Genomic DNA, 19,208 nt, shown 5'->3' on the forward strand with positions numbered 1-19,208 from the left:
TAGACGTGACCATATGTATGTATGTATGTATGTATCTCTTTTTTTCTCATGTTAGTGGATTTTGTAATCTTTTTTGAGAATAAATTCTTTAAACCTAAACCTACTAACTGTATGTAACTATCACAGATAGTTAGTTGATAATTGTTTTATTTTAGGACATTTGGAGTTTGGAAGCGTCGCTTTCCTGTTATTAGTTATACTTTACGTTTGTCACTGCCAAACATTCATGCAGTGATAATAGCTACAGCAGTACTTCACAATATTTGTAGAAATTTCAACCTGCAAGAAGTCCCTCCAGAAGTTGAGGTGCCAGCACTACCAGCTGAGGAAAATGAAAGGGAAAGTACTCCCGAAAGGGTTCCCCCTCAGCATAATGCTGGCTGTAAACAATATGCTACACGGCCAGCGCTGATCTTCCGGGGGTGCCCGGGTAGGCATCACGGACATAGGTACAATGAAAACAAAAAAAAAAAGAAAAGAAATATATATATATATGTTCAACATACAAATAATACAAGAACAATATATACTTATATATTGCCCTTGCATTACTGCACCCACATTTATTCATATATATATATTCTTCCTGTACATAAATACATATTTAATATTAATAAGTTGAAGAAAAAAAAATAACAAATATAAATAAAATTAAAACAATATTTTATATTTGGATGTATTTATTTTGAAACTAACTGTACACTTATTTCAACTTTATTTTCACATATTCTAATTCTAATCTATGGTTTTCATTTTCTAAGTACAATTTTTTATTATTTAGTTTATAAAATTCCATTTTCTCCATTAAACACTTTTTTTTATATTACAATACTCAGCGATGGCATTGTCTTTGGCAATTTTACTTGCATGGGGATCAGCCTGCCTTTTTAACTTTCCGATAAAATATTATTAAATAAATGTAAATAAATAGGGTTGGTATGTATTGTGTGAATACAAAGTCTGTAACTTTGTATTCACACAATACACAAAAGTTACTTCCTACCGAATTAAGGATACAGGTACGCAACCTGTATTTTAAATTTTATCAAAATCTGTTTAGCACTTAAAACAAGATTAATCTACAAATATTAAAAAATACAAACTTTTACATTTATGATGTTAATGGGATTTTACAACTGTTGAATCTTAAACTAAGTTACTTGATACCAATTAACACAGCTTCTTTATTTAATTAAAATGAAAAAAAAAACCATACGCATTCTTGGTGTGCTGAATAAAACGTTTTTTGGTTTAGAAATTGGAATGTCTTCTTCCACCGCATAGACCTTGCTACTGAGCACCGGGGTTTCACTATTGATGTCAGTGGATGAACCCGGCTTTGGGTCAAAATATATGTCTATTACTTGGGCTTCACCACCAACACCACCCTCACGACTACTATCACCTTCACTACAACCACCATCATCGCCACAACCCACATCTCTGTCACCACCAAAGGGCACTTCAAATCCAGTTGCTGTGCTTCCTAGCAAACTGGTGATCCGGTCCAATATCTCATCTGGAGGAATATAGTCACCAGGTCCTCCACCAGTCTGTAAAACAAAGTGAAAGAAAAGACCAAGAGATGCAAGCATTTCTCCACGAAGATCCCTAACAACAAAAGCCAACGTTGTAGGGTATGTGCACTCAAGAAAAAAAGGAGCGACACAAGATTTATGTGTTTTCTGTTTATTAATAGTCTTTTGTAAGTTTTTTACAATACCGGTTAAATGTATTCCTTTTTTAATTCCCTGTATCTGATTTTTCTTTCTGCTCTTTGTATTTCTTCTTTTGAAAATAAACGAATGGGATCCTCAGTTAAGTTATTAGATTCTTCAGCAAATTCGTCGGCTTGAACAATCACTACACAAGGTGGGCTGGTCAATGTTTTCTCCTTTTGACGCTGTCTATATTTCTTCGAATTTTCCTTCCATTGTTTACGCAATTTTCTTTGGTCACGAGGACTTTTTTCAGTGATTGATAATTGTTTTTTTGTTTCCCTTACGTTTTTCATACTTAGCCCGTTGTTTTTCTTTTCCCAACGCGTATACGAGGGAGGATTGATAAGTTTCCGGCCTGACCAAGAAAAACAACGTTTTTAAGATTTTTTTATATTTATTTCTCAACATAATCTCCTCCAAGGCTGATACATTTCTCATAGCGGTGTTCTAGTCTAGTAATGCCATCTCTATAGTCTGATTCGTCAAGCTCCTCAAAATACCCATTTACAGCTTTGATTACTTCTTTATTGTCCGCAAATCTCTTACCGCCAAGCCATTTTTTGAGGTTAGGAAACAGATAATAGTCACTCGGGGCTAGGTCTGGAGAGTAGGGAGGGTGCGACATCAATTCAAACTTCAGTTCGTTGATTTTAGCCATCGCAACGATTGATTTGTGCGCTGGTGCGTTGTCGTGATGAAACAAGATTCTTTTCTTCGCCAGATGAGGTCGTTTAATTTTCACCTCGTGGCTCAAACGTTGCAATAAGTCTGCGTAGTATTGACCAGTGATAGTTTTACCCTTTTCAAGGTAATCAATGTATATAATACCTCTTGCATCCCAGAAAACAGTAGCCATAACCTTGTTCGCTGAAAAAATTGTTTTTGCCTTCTTTGGAGTTGGTTCCCCTGGTCCAATCCACTGTTTAGACTGTTCTTTGGTTTCAGGAGTGTAGTGGTGGACCCAAGTTTCATCAACGGTTATGAATCGACGCAAAAATTCGCTTGGATTACGCTTATACAACGTCAAATTGGCGGTAGAAATATTTTTTCGAATCAATTTTTGGTCAACTGTTAGCAAACGCGGCACCCATCTTGCGCAGAGCTTTTCCATATGCAAATGTTGGTGCAAAATATTTTGCACACGTTCATATGACATCTTACAGGTCTCAGCTATCTCACGCACTTTTAATCTGCGATCTTCCAGCACTATTTGATGTATTTTTTCGATCATATCTGGAGTTGTGACCTCAACAGGGCGTCCTGAGCGAGGCTCATCAGAGGTGGTCACACGACCTTTTTTAAATTCGGAAACCCACTGCTTAATGGTTGAATATGATGGGGAGGATGTCCCCAGTGTTGAGTCCATCTCTTTTTTAATATCCTTCGGCTTTAACCCCTTCAAATAGAAGTATTTAATGACAGCACGATATTCCAGCTTTTCCATTTTCAAGAAAAACACAGAGGCGTCTTGTTCAGTGTGCACTCAAATCTAAACTTAAATGGCGATCGGGCTGAAACTATAGCTACAAGCTAACTAAGGATGGTACTATAGAACGCCACCTCAAGGTAGGCCTAGTGGCGCCATCTCTTGGTCAGGCCGGAAACTTATCAATCCACCCTCGTAATTCTAGATCGTTTTTTATTTCCATATATTTCCTTTTCTTACATAGCCTCTGTTGAGCTAAGCGCTCTGCTTTTGTTTTGGCCATATTTTACCCATCTACGTAATGAAACAAAAGGTCTCTTAATTATTTTTATTGACTTAATTATGCAGTACTGAACCATCATCAGTAACAGAATTGAATTTTTTTAGATTAGTGTATTAATTGTCTAATTAATATTCTGAATTTTCTCAAAATACCAATAAAAATTAATAAAAAACATTATCTTCAACAATCAATAATTAATCTCATCAAAAATATCATTTACTTACTAAGAAATCATTCACCGCAACAGCTATTGTTCAGTGAATGATGTTACGATAAATGACGAGATGCTTCAGCGATTGTCGTGTCCCAATGAGTATCGTTTTCAAGCATATTCAGTTCTTGACATGCGCTGCACGAAATGTGGGGCACACTATACCATTAACAGTTCGTAGTAATTCAAATGATGTTAGCCCTCGAACATGTACCTACCAGCAACAACCGCAAATATAAACATTCATCATTCTTCGGATGAACTGTGTAAATACGACCAAGAGCATCAGCAGAACGCATATCTGGATGACCAGGAACTACATCGACTTGCTTCCGACGTTGAAATTTCTTCGATGTAGCGTTCCACGTGTAATAACGTGGCATTTCCGAGTAAAGCAACGTTCGTGCGAACGGATCGTTTTGACAAATCGCAAAGAAACTGGTCAGTGTTGTCGCTGGAACAGCATTCGACGCTCTCTACTCTCTGACCGTTCTCTAGATGCAACCCCAAATATACAACAGTGGGATAACGTTCGTGAATAGGGAATGAGAATATACGCCAAATTGCTTCATTTCAGTTCACATATCTACCAACTTGAAAGCGCGTGAATTCATCGTTGATATTGGATGTATGGATACCAAAAACCGCCATGTCGCTCCCTTTCGTGACATATTTGCAAATGTATTTAATAGATTTGACCGAATTGCAATACTCAACATCACAATGTGCCTTGAATGTTTTGGAAAAAAGTGGCGAATATGGAACAATTCAACTGTTGTCAACTATGAAATCGTTTCCTTTCACTTTAGTTGTGATAGTTCTACCATTATCATCAGGCGATCGACGCCGATACAATGGATAACCATCGTTGCCTGTACTAGTCTCTGCCGTGAATTTTCGCGCATACCGTTTGGAACACTTGCCGTCGACCATGCACGGTGATTGGCGGTTGATAGTGCCATATGGTCCATGAATCATATTCGTGATTAAAACATCATGTAGGCCTGGATCGGTTTCAAGAGCAGGAATCCGTACATATGATGTCATCTATTTGATCTGGCCGAATTCTGTCTACGAACTAAATTAGAATGTGAACATGCGGTAGGCCTCGTTTTTGCCATTCGACTGAATACATCCAGCATCGAGTAATCCCAAAGACGTGTTGCTTAACAATGTCATTTATTAGAGACCGAATTTTTTGCTTGAAAACCCGTGCGGTGATGTCGTGTCGATCACTTGATGTTCCGGGAAGCAGCAATTTAATAATTTCCATCCATTTCGGATAATATGTAAATGTAATGAATGGATCTGGCCGACCATAATGACGAACATATGTCATTGCATCTTGCGCATATTCATGCATATGACGCGGGCTACCTGTGTATGTCGCTGGTAAAATAGTCAATCGATCAACATTTTCTGAATCTCCTTCTGTGCTTATCGCGTAAATGAATATACTCTTCCGAACGCAATTTAGCTTGATTCAAACGGATGAAAGTCAGGCGCTCCGTTTCGATTTTAACGTACATGTCAACGCAGTATTGTTGAAGCAGACAAAATACAACAAATAATTGTATTTTAGAACCCCTAATAGGTTAACGACTCTTACAGCTACTCTCTACTGAATTAAGAGTGATAACTTTTTTTTGCGTTTAAAAGCAAACATTTTACTACCTATTCTTTGTAGGTATCTGAAAAAAAGAAGCTACAGAAAAAAAAACCGGAAAATATTAATAAAAACAAGAGGCGTCAAAAAGTAAATGATACTAGTTCAGAAGACGTTGAAAATGATTGCGCATGTATATATTGTGGTTACTTATACTCCCAGTCTACTGAAGGCTGGGGTAATTTGTAGCGTGTGCCATGGCTGGGCCCATAATTCCTGCGCAGGTGTGGACGAGGATGATGACGAGGTTCATATTTGCGAACGTTGCCAACCTGACTAAATGTGTCAGTCAGAGACAGTGACTAAAAAAATTGAATAAATTTGGCAGAACGCATCGTTACCAACTGTGTCACATGTAAGAGTGCGTCAAATGCTAAAATCTTATCACATCAAGTATAAAAATCTTCTAAAATCCAACCCAAAAATACCTCAGAAAAATATTGACACGTTTCAGCGCGATAACAAAGCTCTCTTTGACATTTGTTCCTGCAAATGCAGGGATTTAAATGCTTGTAGCTGCCCTAAGGAACGAAAAGTACCTAAAGATGAACGTGACTTTCTGGTCGACCAACGCACCTCAAGAAAAATGATAATAGGTAATGTTGATGTTGTTTCTACCAATCGACTCAGAAAAACATTGAAAAGAAAACTTTCTAAGCAGCGATCTGTAGCAAAAAGTCAAACAGGCAGAGTCAAAGAGTCTACAGACCCACAGCATAGTTCATCTTCATCTTCAGTTACCAACGAATCCAATTGTGATGACTTATTAATCTTTGAGGCGCCCAGTACATGGAAAAAAAATACCAGCAGGCCTACCATCAACTATTACAAAACGATTCAAATACAGACCTATTCAGTTTAGGAACCTAAAATCAATCGCGTTCAATTCATACCACCACCTTACTAAAACAAAGTCGTAATTGAATCGTTAGTGAACGAATGAAATCAAATAAAAAATAGAAGTTGTCTCTGACTGAGTCGCACTCCCCAGTGACAGCTGCTGGCAGACGAAAGAAAGAGAACAAGCTATACGATCTCTCAATATTTTATCTCGCTCGGTGATGTCACTAGATTTGCGTTCCTTTATACGAAATTCTCATTATATTGTGCCAAAGAATGTTTATTTATTTGTTACTTATACAAAAATATATATTCTAAACTAGCACAAATTTACCAAGTTTATGTGAAACCTTCAAACTACAGATAAATTTTATTTAAATAGTATGTACGACTATTTTTAACTATAACATTTAAAACAATATGATGTGTACACAAATTCGGAACGGAACGTACTTTGATTTCGAGTCAAGTGGTTCGTAATGAGTACCTTTAGCGGCAGATTCGTTTGTTTATGTGCGTGTTTTTGAATATTATTTAAGTGAAAAAAGGATAATTTTTACAAAATCATAATGTCGTAAGTAAATTCTTTTACTACTTTAATGGTCTAGCATACATTTTAAACATAAACAAGTGTGTTAGCCAATTTGAATGGGACCTTATTCTTTCAACAAAACTATTTTAAGTGGTTGTTTTTTTTATAGCGTCTCCCACACTCGAAGAGTTACTTTCAGCCAGCTTGAGCAGCTATGGGAGTTTTTAAATAAAAATAGGTGCTTAGCTACAGGCTTTAATAAAACGTCCCAAGCAAGGGAGTTTTCAAAAAGAATGTGGAAAGAGATAGCGCAGTATTTAAACTCGCACGGTGATGGAGCATCAAAAGATTGGAAAGGATGGTGCAAAGTATGTAAACATTTCTTTTTATGTTGTAAGAGGTAATCATTATTTGAATTTCGTTCTATTATTGATCCATACATCATATCATGGTTCTGCCTATCAACAAGGGATATAGTCGCGGTTATATGTACGTATGTAACAAAGCCTAATAACTTCATCAACTTTCAAATTATCAAGAAAGGTTAAATTTATACTTAAAAGTTTTTGTATTGGAATTTTACTTAAGTTTTTGTATTTTACAGTATTGGAATGATTATAAATCAAAATTAAAAAAGAATGTTGCGTTAGTCAGAGCCCTTCAAATGTGAGGCCTCTTACTGAAATAGAAGAGAAGTTTTTGGTTATTGTGGGCCAGGATTTTGGCACTGGTCTGCCAGGAATTAGAGTGAAACCAAATTTTGAAAGGGTAAGATTAATAAAAATGTCCTAATTAATGCATGTATTAATTTCTTTAATGTCAAAACTAAATGCAAATTAAAAATTCTTAATTTCGTTTCAGGAACCAATAGAACCTCAGCCAGTTGCCTCGAGTAGAATTTTAACCCCAACAATAGAAGTAAGTTCTTTTTACTGTTCAATTAATTATTATTTTATTTTCATTTTATGAAGTCTTACATAGTCATCATTTTCTAGATTTATGAATTTGAATTTAATTGAAATTGGTTCAAATTTATTCATAAAAACAAAATAGGTATTATATATTTGTCTTTTTATATATTAATTTAATGTGAATTAGTATGGTTTAGTTATATTTTTAAGTATTTCTTCAGGAAGCTACCCAAGAGTTTTCATTCCGTCGAGGATCTTAACGCTCCCGCCAGCGCCGCAGGCTGCGGAAGTGCAGCCTCCTGCCGCGCGGTCACCGCGCACGCCGCTGCCGGCTCTACGCCGCGCCGCCGCCCACGCCGCGCGCTGCGACGGGATCCGCCCGTGTCCCAGGAGGCGGCTCGCCGATCTCTCATAGAAATCTCGAGCCGCAGAGCCGAAATAGAGGAAAGAAATACTAATCTCTTGAGACAACTGGTGGCGGAGATCCGAGAAATCAAACAAATATTACTATCTAGGTTTTTATATTTATATTTTAACTGTAGTATTTATTTAAATCTATAACACACTTTTATAACAGAAATTAAATAGTTACTAAATTGGGTACTAAACTATTAATGTATTTAAATTTTATAACAATGCTATATAAAGTTGAACAAATTTTAATCTAATGAAACATAAAATTTATCCTAATAATTAAATAAAATTGGACTTAAAACTTTATGTATTAATAATTTTAATTAACATTTATATACATTATAATTTATAATTTTTACTTAATAACTTATATTTCAGGAACGCCGGACATCCCACAGTCGACGAATGAGATCATTCCGAATAGCTACACCCTGTTGAAGTGCTTGATTGTTTTGGCTGCTACTCACAGTATCTTCAGCAAGAGGTTAATTGAGTAATTTGGTAGGCTGCATTTGAGCTTCTTGAGAGCTGACTGCATCACTCAATTCTGGTGCTGTAAGATTTGCTTTATTGCAATATTGTGTAAAATGACACAAGCATTAACAATAGATGCAGCAACTTGGGGTTTATAGTATATCTGTGGGCCAAGAGGCAATGAAAGCGTGACTTTAGAAGGCCAATAGTTCTCTCAATTACGTTCCTGACTCGAACATGTACATTAGTGTAGTGGCCTTCTGGAGTTTCAGGGAGAGCATTTACCACTGGTCTCATAAGAAATTTCCTCAGTGGATAGCCAGAATCACCTCTAGACCCAGTTGAATCGATAAATGAAATGACAATTGCAAACTTAATAGAAGGACTCAATTCAATTGAAAAGGGGTTACTTTAAGAATAAATTGAATCTTATGAAGAACGCGTTTCTACTAAAGAACGAGGAATATAAAAATTACTGGTATGCTACGAGGAAATTATACGTGAAAATAAGAAAAATTTAACTCGTCAGGCAACATTGTTAGAATATATGAAGCCTTCGACATCAAAATAACTTCGGTTGAGCTTACTTTATTCACAACAATGTAATTCTTTTTTTATTATCCTACACTTTATTAAACATTTTTATTCTCAATTATTGTTTTCTTTATACTCTGGTCCCGATTAAACAAACTTTATATGTATGTATTGTATATATTATGATTAAACAATATTTATATGCAACGTTGAACCCCGTCTTACGCGAATTCGACTTACACGGCAACCGCTCGGACCCACCTACAGCGTAAGTCCGGGGTATTACTGTACATAATTGTCTCAATAGACATGACTGAGCAAAGTGAATGTCTATAAAGAAAGATATTCACTTTGCTTAGTCTATTATACATTTTACCTATCAATTTGATACTCTTTCAGAGTCTATGCTGAGCATTATAATTGTTACTGCTGATATTTTCCAGGACATGCCTCCAGATGATGTTGAGATAAAAAAGATAAATCGAACTACTCCCTCTGACGTTATACATAGGTATACCACGGGCGCATCATTCCCATGACATTAAAAAAAAACCAAAAAAATAAAAATTTCTTTATTTTCTCTACAATCTTATAGTTACATTGTATAAACAAACAAATCACAGGTAAAGAATATAACAAAAGATTGCGAGAGACTGGTGTCTGAACTAAGCAGAGCCTGTATCTCAGTGCACCAGCCTCTCCCCACAAGGTAAATGACAATACCTAATTATTTGTTTTGTCTTAAACATAACAATAACCATTCCTTGTACTGAAATAGAAACAGCCAACGATGACCAATCTACATCATTTCAACAACCTCAGGTGTATACTTCTTTGAAAACAGTGGTCTTTGATCACTCACCTAAAGATAAAGAAGAGAAAATGATGAAAATAAACCCATGTTTACCTGGTAGCACATACGCAAGAAAATGTTACGAAGTGTTAGAGGATAGAAGAATAGGTCTATTTAAATATTTCTGGAATCTAGATGTTCAACGTCGTAGAAGACTGGATCGTAAGAAGCGCATATAAGACTCCTATCAAAAGAAAAAAACGAAATATGTAGAAAGCAGAAGAGGCCAATCAATTGAATACGTAATTAACGAAGGTAAAGGATTTAGACCAGTTTGTCAAAAGTTTTTGATTAATACATTAGATATAAGCCAAAAGTTTATCTTATATACTACATAGAGTAATTATATTTCACCCGGATTTGGTGGCAGAAGAACTGACGCGTGTGTGGTAGAATCATGTGACTTAATAAAATCTTTAAATAGTGACATGTGTATCATGGCTGATAGGGGCTTTAAGCATATAGAACAATATCTAACTGAATCAGGTATATGTAACACTAGTAAGGCCTCCTAGTGTAGAAAAAGGAGCTCAAATGAGTAAAGCGCGGCCAAAGAAACTAAACAGATTGCTTTTGATTTGCAGAGTGATTCGGCGCCAACGAGAATTTTACCACATGCCTGCCTTAATTTTAATTTTATTAAGATACTGGATAATGTAATTATTATTGCATGTGCATTAATAAATCTGCAAGATTCTTTAATAAAATTAAACTAAAAATTTTCATGATTGTTTTTTTATTATAAACAAACATACATACATAAGCACACAGCATAACTATAGTAGCAGTAAAGTCCAGCAATATTATTAATTACACTTCTATGTAAGTACATACATATATGTACTCTACACTCTTATATAATAAAGGGTATATTTGATATTTTCCAGAAAACTATTAACTTCAATATATTTCAAGTTAAATGGTATATTTATCAAAGACACTTTTTTATTATTACCACAGTCTGTGGGTCTGCTATACAAAAAACACATGTTTTTTTTTCTGTGTCAAGTACATTTGTAGTTGCATTTGAGCAAAATACTTTTCTGTAGCTCCTCCATTTTTTACATAACTTTTGTAAGTTGCTACAGCTGGGGCATTTAATTTCAATAATACCATCTTGGAGTATACCATCTGGTGATCCTGCGATTATTGGACATTTCTTACTTAACATAAGTCCACATTAAATTATCTTGGTTTTTAGTTTAATTTCCACTGTTTTCCTGACTTCATCTTCTAGGACTCTACTTCGACTCATTGCTGCTGTTTCGGGTATTTTCCCTCCCAAAATTAGTGAAATAAGTGTGCCATTTGCTGTCTTAAAACGACTTACTTCACATGCTCTTGAAGCTGTTATGCGGCCATATCTCAATTCATACCATAAATTACATTTGTGCTGTTCTCTTGTTTCTTCCTCAACTTTATTTATTAAAGATTCAGTGAGACATATCTCTTTTAAAAATCATCAACGCATTTGTGTTTGTATTTGCACATAAGATGATGCATCGAGATGGCATGTGTGTCTTAAAATGAAATCGTTATGGTACTTTAAAAGTTCACAATTTTGAATTTTCCTCTTCTTTGCTTCGTCCAAAAACTCTGTTAGCACTGATATATTTGCTGGTAATAATGGATTACCATTTAATAGCTCTTTTGCAGTCATAAATTTTAAGCTAAATCCAACTCTTGATAATCTGGATTTTTTCCAGTAGCATTCTACTGCGGTACGAGAAGGCTCTTCACTACAGCGATGAACCCACATTAGGCAGACTATTACATGTTTGCAGCCACCCTTTGAAGCCACGCAGTCATGGTCTTGAATGAAAATGATAATGTCCGAAAAATTCGATGTAGGTAGAAATAACGCTCTTAACTTAATTCAATTCATTTTTCGACAAAAAATAAGAAAACAATTATAAATACCTTGAGCAAAATAGATAAAACCAAAACTTTTCCTTGTTTAGGACAAAGTTGAAACCCCGTCTCGTCTCCATTGAAGATTCTAGTTGGATCTTTAAGGATTTTAAGTTTTCGTCTGTAAGCGTTTTTTTCTAGATGTTTGAACCAATTTCTAATATTTTCTTGAGAGACATTGGAACTTACGTACTTAACTGCTTCTGCAGTTCTTTTGGCAATTTCTGGATGTCTCTTTAAATATAGTTTATACGACGCTTCTCCAGGCTTGTTGTCTTTAAATTTACTTGGTCTTGGTGTTTTTTTCATGAACTTGTCTACACTATAAAGAACATCTTCCTTTCTTCTGGGAAAACCTTTTTTGCTAGAGGTAAATATCCACTCGGCGAGCTTTTGCTCTTCGGTTTCTGCGAGAATGGTTGGTAGACCTGGTCTAGTTTTTATAGGTTTTCCACTAAGTCGAAACTGTAAAGTTGCTCTCGGAATATTAAATTTCCGAGCAGCTTCTCTTTGGGGCATCCCATTTTCATATGCAGCTACTGCTGCCGTTAAATCTTCTTCTAAAATATTTTTTTTCATAAGGTTTTCCCGATGGTGTTTTCGGCAAGATCTGTACAATAACATAAAATATTAGCTAACTTTATATTACACTATTAGATTACCACTCTGCGCGGGGTTTCATCCGCTTGGAATAACAGTGAAAAAAAAGTAGCTTATATCACTCCTGGCATCAGTGGAAAAGATCTAATGCCAGAATACAGAATTTTATCTACAAGGATCAGCGTATCTTGACATGCCGTTGACTGCTAAGTACACGCTGAGTGTGAACTGATTGTTTACGAAACTAAGTACAATTGAAACATAGGTACTTTGGACGTTCAAATAAATAGAATAAGCTTGTTGAGAGAATTTTTTTAAAGGTCCATTAAATTAATAAAAACACCAGTGAAAAACAAAAAAAGGTTGTCATAAAGACAAAAATATATTCACATATTTTTTGACTCGTCCAAACGCTTCATACTAAGTGACACCACGATGTGACGTCACGACGTGGCAATAGTTAAGTTCCACTGAACCGTTCTATGGTAGAACTGTAATAATGTTGTATCAAAATATGTAATTAGCGAATGGTAGCGCCATCTCTTATCGTTTTGTAGAAACTGTACTGTTTTAACCCATAGATTGCTCTTTTCAATTCTAAACCTTTTGTTCATAACACCTTCAGGTAAGGACATGTAAATAGTCTCTTTCAAGAAACCGTTTAGGAATGCTGTAGTGACATCCAAATGGATCAATACTCATATTCATCTTAACACTGAGACAAATCAATAATCTGAGTGTTGAATGTCTAACAACAGGAAAGAATGTGTCCGTATAGTCAATTCCAGGTTTCTGCGAAAAACCTTTTGCCACCAATCTAGCCCGAAACCGCACATTATTGTCCACAGCAAACTTTTTGTTAAGCACCCACCTGCAATTCACAATCGTCACATCACCGGGTGAACGGGCCGCGGGTCTGTTGTCTGTCTGTCTGTGTCTGAATAAAAACCGAATTTTGCCCGTTCAAGATACGTCTTGTCGTCGTATCTCGATGTCGATTTTTTTCACAGTCTGTCAGTCGGTTTTAGTCATCTAAATTGTCAAGTCAAAGAGTGTTTGTCCATGGAGGCTGAACGGCCGCTACATTTCAAGTCAAAGAGTCTCGTTTGTCCATGGAGGCTGAACGGTAGGGTGGGCCACCGAAGTATGGAGAAAAAAAAAGTTATATTCTTTTTCCGTAATAGCGCAAAAAAGGTGCTTTATTATGTACTTATTCCACATGCAAAATATTAAAGTAATTGGATATCATCTTCAAACTCCGGATTGATTTTGAAATCTAGAAAAATTCATTTTTTTTGGCTTAACTTCTAATAATTGAATATACCTAAATCATACTCAAAAATATTTTTTATAATTAAAATCACAAGCTTTAGGAACTACTAGTAAATAATTTAAAAGAAAATCTCAAAAAAAAAAAAAATACAAGATACACTTTAAGTTTTTCTTAATTGACACAAAAATCCTTCTTGCTCTCAAATTTCGGCATATTTTTTCGAGAGTCTATTTGTGCTTTAACGAAGCCTTCCCTTGCAATTTTGCTGCACAAAGTGTTAGCCGCTTGGGGCACTACCTTGACTGATCTCTCAACGGCTTGTGTGTGACAAGGTAGGCGTAGAAGCGGCAGTTCACCTTTACCTCTCTGTAAATTGAAGTAAATCATTTATAGACATATGACATATGTCATATGTTCGCTCGAAAAATGGTTCGTGATTGCCTTTACTATAGCTTTAGCAGTTCCAGAGCTTGGTGTAATATGACCCAAGTAAACGGAGCCTGGTTCTTTAATAAGTGAAATGTGCTCCTCTTAAACCGTCCTCCTGTAATATTTCTTTCTTTTTTTTGTCATTACAAGAGTTTTATCTTTCCAGCCGTCGAAATATAATGCAGGTATATTTTCGGGTTTTTCTTTAGAAATTAAAGACTTTCGTGTTTTACTTCTCTCCCGGCGCAATTTGTTTTTGTCAATTACTGGAGCAGCCGAGTCTGTGGTTTTTAAAACTATTGAAGCAATAGCTGCTCCTGCCCTATCAAATATTCCAAATCTGTCGCAAGTTTTTGAAAGCGCTGAAAAATCCATATTCTGTTGCAGGCTTACTATCATCTTTAAATGCGAGCCAGTTTAGGGCCTAAACTGATCTGCATCGCAAATTCGTACCACTACGTTAATTAAACGATCCAGTTTAGGTCTTCACCAAAACTGAGTCGCAATCCGATATCATTTACTCATTTTTGTATACAAAACCGTACCATAACGTGTGTTGAAAACCTAAACTGATACGCTTAGCTGTCAAAGTAAGCGATTCAAAAAAAGTTACTATTTCAGCAAAATCCAGTGGCTTATTGAAGTTATAAAATTGGGAAAAACCATTTAAATACAGCTTTTTAAGGCGGAAATTATTCTTGATGTGTACGTGAAGTGATATGTGAAGTAATTTTCGGCAATTAATATAGATTTTACGTACCTATTCATTTTATTATTTCAAGATGTGTGATGACGAGCTTGTGTTTTTTGAGTTCCTAGAAAGATACTTCTTTGCGAAGACGAAGGCTCTTAGCTCGAAATCAGTTTAACCCCTTTGATTGGGAAGATACGGAGTTTATAAAACGATATCGACTGTCAAAAAATTTGGTGACGAAACTTTGTGAAGAGATTCGGCCTATGATGAACGTCGCTAAAAGAGCTACCGATTTATCTGTAGAGACAAAAGTAAGTGCCTGCTTATACCGATTTGTGCCTTCGTAATTCACTTTTTGCAAGCAAATCAATAACAAAGGTAATCTATTTTGTTTTAGGTTTTAACTGCTTTATCTTTTTTTGCAACTGGTTCTTACCAGAGACCTACAGGTGATATAGGTGGGCATTCCTTGGCTCAACAAACTGTTTCAAAAGCAATTGCTCAGGTGACTGCATGCATTAACTCCATGGAAATGAGAGAAAAATATATAGTTTTCCCAAGAAGCCATGAAGACCGAAATAAAATAAGGGCAAGGTGGCAAGGTAAACAGTATCCATATTTTTAATTTACTGATATTGGTAGATTCATACTATAATATATTTTTAAAATTTTCTAGATTTTATCAAAAATTTGGCATTCCTAGGGTTCTAGGGTGAATAGACTGCACACAAATAGCTATTATAAGACCTACAGAAAATGAAGAACGATATTTCTGTAGAAAACATTACCATTCATTGAATGTTCAGCTTGTAAGTACTTATACAATCATCTGTTAATCATTTATTATACATACATACATATAATCACATCTTTATCCCTAGTGGGGAAGTCAGAGCCACCAATCTCTATAAATTCCATAAATTATTTTACGCTTATTATTTAGTTGTAAGAATTGGCAATTGAAATTCTAGATTTGTGATGCAGATATGCAAATAATAAGCGTGGATGCTAGTTTTGGAGGGGCCACACATGATTCCTTCATATGGAATTCCCATCCCATTAAAAATCATTTGGAAAATTTGGATGAAACAACATGGTTATTAGGTAAGATGGTACATTGGTGTAAACTTAAATATATTTATTTTTCTATCATAAGCTTTAAAAGCACAGCCTTTGTATCAATGGTATGCTATAGCATATCATTATACAAAATGTATTATAATAAGTACATTTGCAATTTATTATTAAAGTTAAATTGATTTTGATACTCAAGAAACTTTATTATTTGTCAGCTTTATTATTCCCCGATTGCAACATATTTATACATTTCGAATTTTATATATGTACGTACATGATATTAATAATATAACTACTTTAGTGTAAAGTTTTAATTTATAAGCAAAAGACTTGCACAAAAATGATTATAATAATATAAATTCATAATATGAATTCATATATTAAAATATCACATCTTTATCCTTTACGAAGCAGATAGTCTCCTTCCGAAAGGCTACATTTAACTGGGTGATTCGAAATTAAATAAATAAATAATAAATATAAATAACGGCCTCTGTGGCTCAGCGGTAGTACGCTTGTCTGTGACACCGGAGGTCCCGGGTTCGAATCCCGGTCAGGGCATGATGAGAAAAGAACTTTTTCTGATTGTCCTGGGTCTTGGATGTTTATCTATATAAGTATTTATTATAAAATATAGTATCGTTGAGTTAGTATCTCGTAACACAAGTCTCGAACTTACTTCGAGGCTAACTCAATCAGTGTAATTTGTCCCGTATATATTTATTATTTTATATTTATTAATGAGGTTTTTAGGAACGGTAGAGGGGTGAATAAGACCGAACTATGGGTTGAATAGGAACGCTTGATTTAACGCCTTTTATTCAATGCACTTACAAGAGTCAATTTATATTCAGGCATTAGCAACTCCTTAGCCAGTTTTGTACTTGTGTATAAATTGTCAGTTGTTATATTTCGACCGCTGCGTTTTATTGGTTCAACAAGACGTTTTACAATATCATCTGGAGAGTTAGATAGTTGATAATCTCCATCTGATTGTTTTCCAGAATAAACTTCAAACTTGCACAAGAAATATGTTCTCGGGTCCACCATGGCTTGGACTTTTATTCCATACTTGTTTGGTTTATTTGGCATGTAAACCTTCCCTCTAAAGCTACCATATTATAAATTGCTTTAATAACATAAACACCAATCAAAAACGCAAAACATAAACAGCAATCCTTTAAACCGGCGTCGGCGCAGAAAAGTGAGGTCACCTGACGTTTACCAGAGACAAAAAATACGTTCCGGTTGACGCAGAAATGTCGAACAAGAAAATAAATATTACTAACCTTTTATATACACATGCAGGATAGAAAAAAATTTCAATATCGGGAATTCATTTATGGCTTCGTATGCAGTAAAGGGATAAAAGTGTTTATGGACTGATAGCAGGATAGCTCAACTTGCAGCACAATTAAATTTATTGGATGAAGCCGAGAGGGTTGACGCACGCCGAAGAACGCAAATAGCTTGTTATTGTACAGCAGCTATAGAAATTGGTGATAAGGAATTTGTGGCAAACTACCGCATAACAAAATAATTTTTTTTGGAGCTTGTGGATGTGCTCTCCCCATACTTAGGGACCTTCTCGCAGAAGCAGGCGAGTTTCCAAGTTCTATTTATTTAAATTTGTGCCATATGAGTTTACATGTAATCTACAAAAAAAAAATCTTGTTATAAATATTGGTTGGTCTTTCTTTTTATGCAGCAGGCAGTTATCAACGTATTCTAGGAATAGAGGGTACTCCCATTTGTGTATATTTAGTGTATGTTATTCTTAGTTTGTTATCGCTTTATATCGCTATTCAACACTAGACGACGTTCGATTTCCAGTGTTTTTTCAACTGTTTATTAAAATTGTTACTAATTCTTTTCTGTTTGTTTTTTACAAGTTTCAGTTTAAAAGAAAAAGTAGAAGTATAAAATATAAACCGGAAGTGCTTAAATTCACCGGAACTCTTTTGTTTTATTTGTGGAGAGTTTACTTAAAGGCATGGATAGAAACGGAGAAGGTATTTTTGTATTTGAAAACATTGTTCCCTAGACTGAGTGAAGCTAAATCGAAAGAAGGAATTTTTGTAGGGCCAGATATAAGGAAGGTCATAAAAGATACTAATTTTATTTCAAAATTAAACAAAAAGGAACAATGTTGTTCCACGGCTTTCTTATGTTGAAGTGACAAAGAATTTTTTGGGAAACACAAAATCTACGAACTATAAGGAGATAGTTTCTAAGCTTCTCCAAGACTATAAAGATTTAGGATATAATGTCTTTGAAGATACATTTCCTTCATTCCCATCTAGATTTTTTCCCCGAAAACTTGGGTACAATAAGCGATGAGCACGGGGAAAGATTCCAGACATCATGGCGATGGAAAGAAGATACCAAGGAAAGTGGTCGCCGAGAATGCTTGCAGATTTTTGTTGGACACTAAAACGAGATCATTCGTCTTATTGTTACAAGAGGCAAGCAAAAAGAACAAAACATCCTCAGAATATATTCTTTAAAAAAAAAAATTTACGAACGTCAGTAATTTTGGGTATTGCATGGATAATATAATTATCTGACACGCTCGAGTATGTCCGTAGAACTGGTTTTTTTTTTTGAACCAACGTTTTCTTAGAACTTTTGTGTGCAACTTTATGAACATGTTAAAGAATTGGACGATCGCCTGATGCCATTGACTAGGAAGGAGTTTTGGAAATTAGCATTTGATTTAGCAGAAGGTTTTGATGCTAAGCCAGGTCTTTTTGGCCTGGTCCTGGTTTTTCCCCGGTGCGAAGGCTAAAATCGTGTCCTCTCGCTCTGGGCGGGAGCTGTTACTTTGGTACAAAAGAGATAGTTATATGCCGTAGCTTCATTTTAAGAATAGAACTCAATGGTCTATTAAAAAATGTACCGTGTCTATTCGGCCTGGTTCGCAAGGAACGAAAAGGAACATTCAACAAAGCGCGGCGCCTCGCCTCGGTTAGCATAGTGCTGTTACTGCTGTCAATTCTCGATAAACGTATTTGGAGTGCGCACGCGTTTGTATACTGTGTAGTGAATACGTCTTTTTTGTGCAGTGTCTATCTAACAGATTGATTTATCAAAATGAATAAAAAGCTAAATTGTAAAAAATAATTAGAACTGGGTTTTCCAAATTCAAGTGAATGTTGTGCAAGTTGTATACAGAAATCGACGGAATGTGAAAAAAATGAGGAAAATGCCAGTTCAAATATTTCGTTTAAAGTTGATTCAAATCGAAACATACACAATTCCAGCAGTGACAATGAACTCGAAACAACGATTACGAGATAACGATTTAAAAAAATTGATTTTGTCTCATGTGACGGGCACATTATTGATGTTTTGGGACC

The 19,208-nt window shown here is 35.4% G+C and overlaps 1 pseudogene; it reads right to left on the reverse strand.

The window, feature by feature from the left end:
* Positions 1-10,666: 10,666 nt before the first annotated feature.
* On the reverse strand, positions 10,667-16,941 carry LOC132903557 (uncharacterized; annotated as a pseudogene).
* Between the last annotated feature and the right edge of the window lie 2,267 nt (positions 16,942-19,208).

The sequence above is a fragment of the Amyelois transitella genome, chromosome 28, assembly GCF_032362555.1.
Source record: "Amyelois transitella isolate CPQ chromosome 28, ilAmyTran1.1, whole genome shotgun sequence".
NCBI lineage: Eukaryota > Metazoa > Arthropoda > Insecta > Lepidoptera > Pyralidae > Amyelois > Amyelois transitella.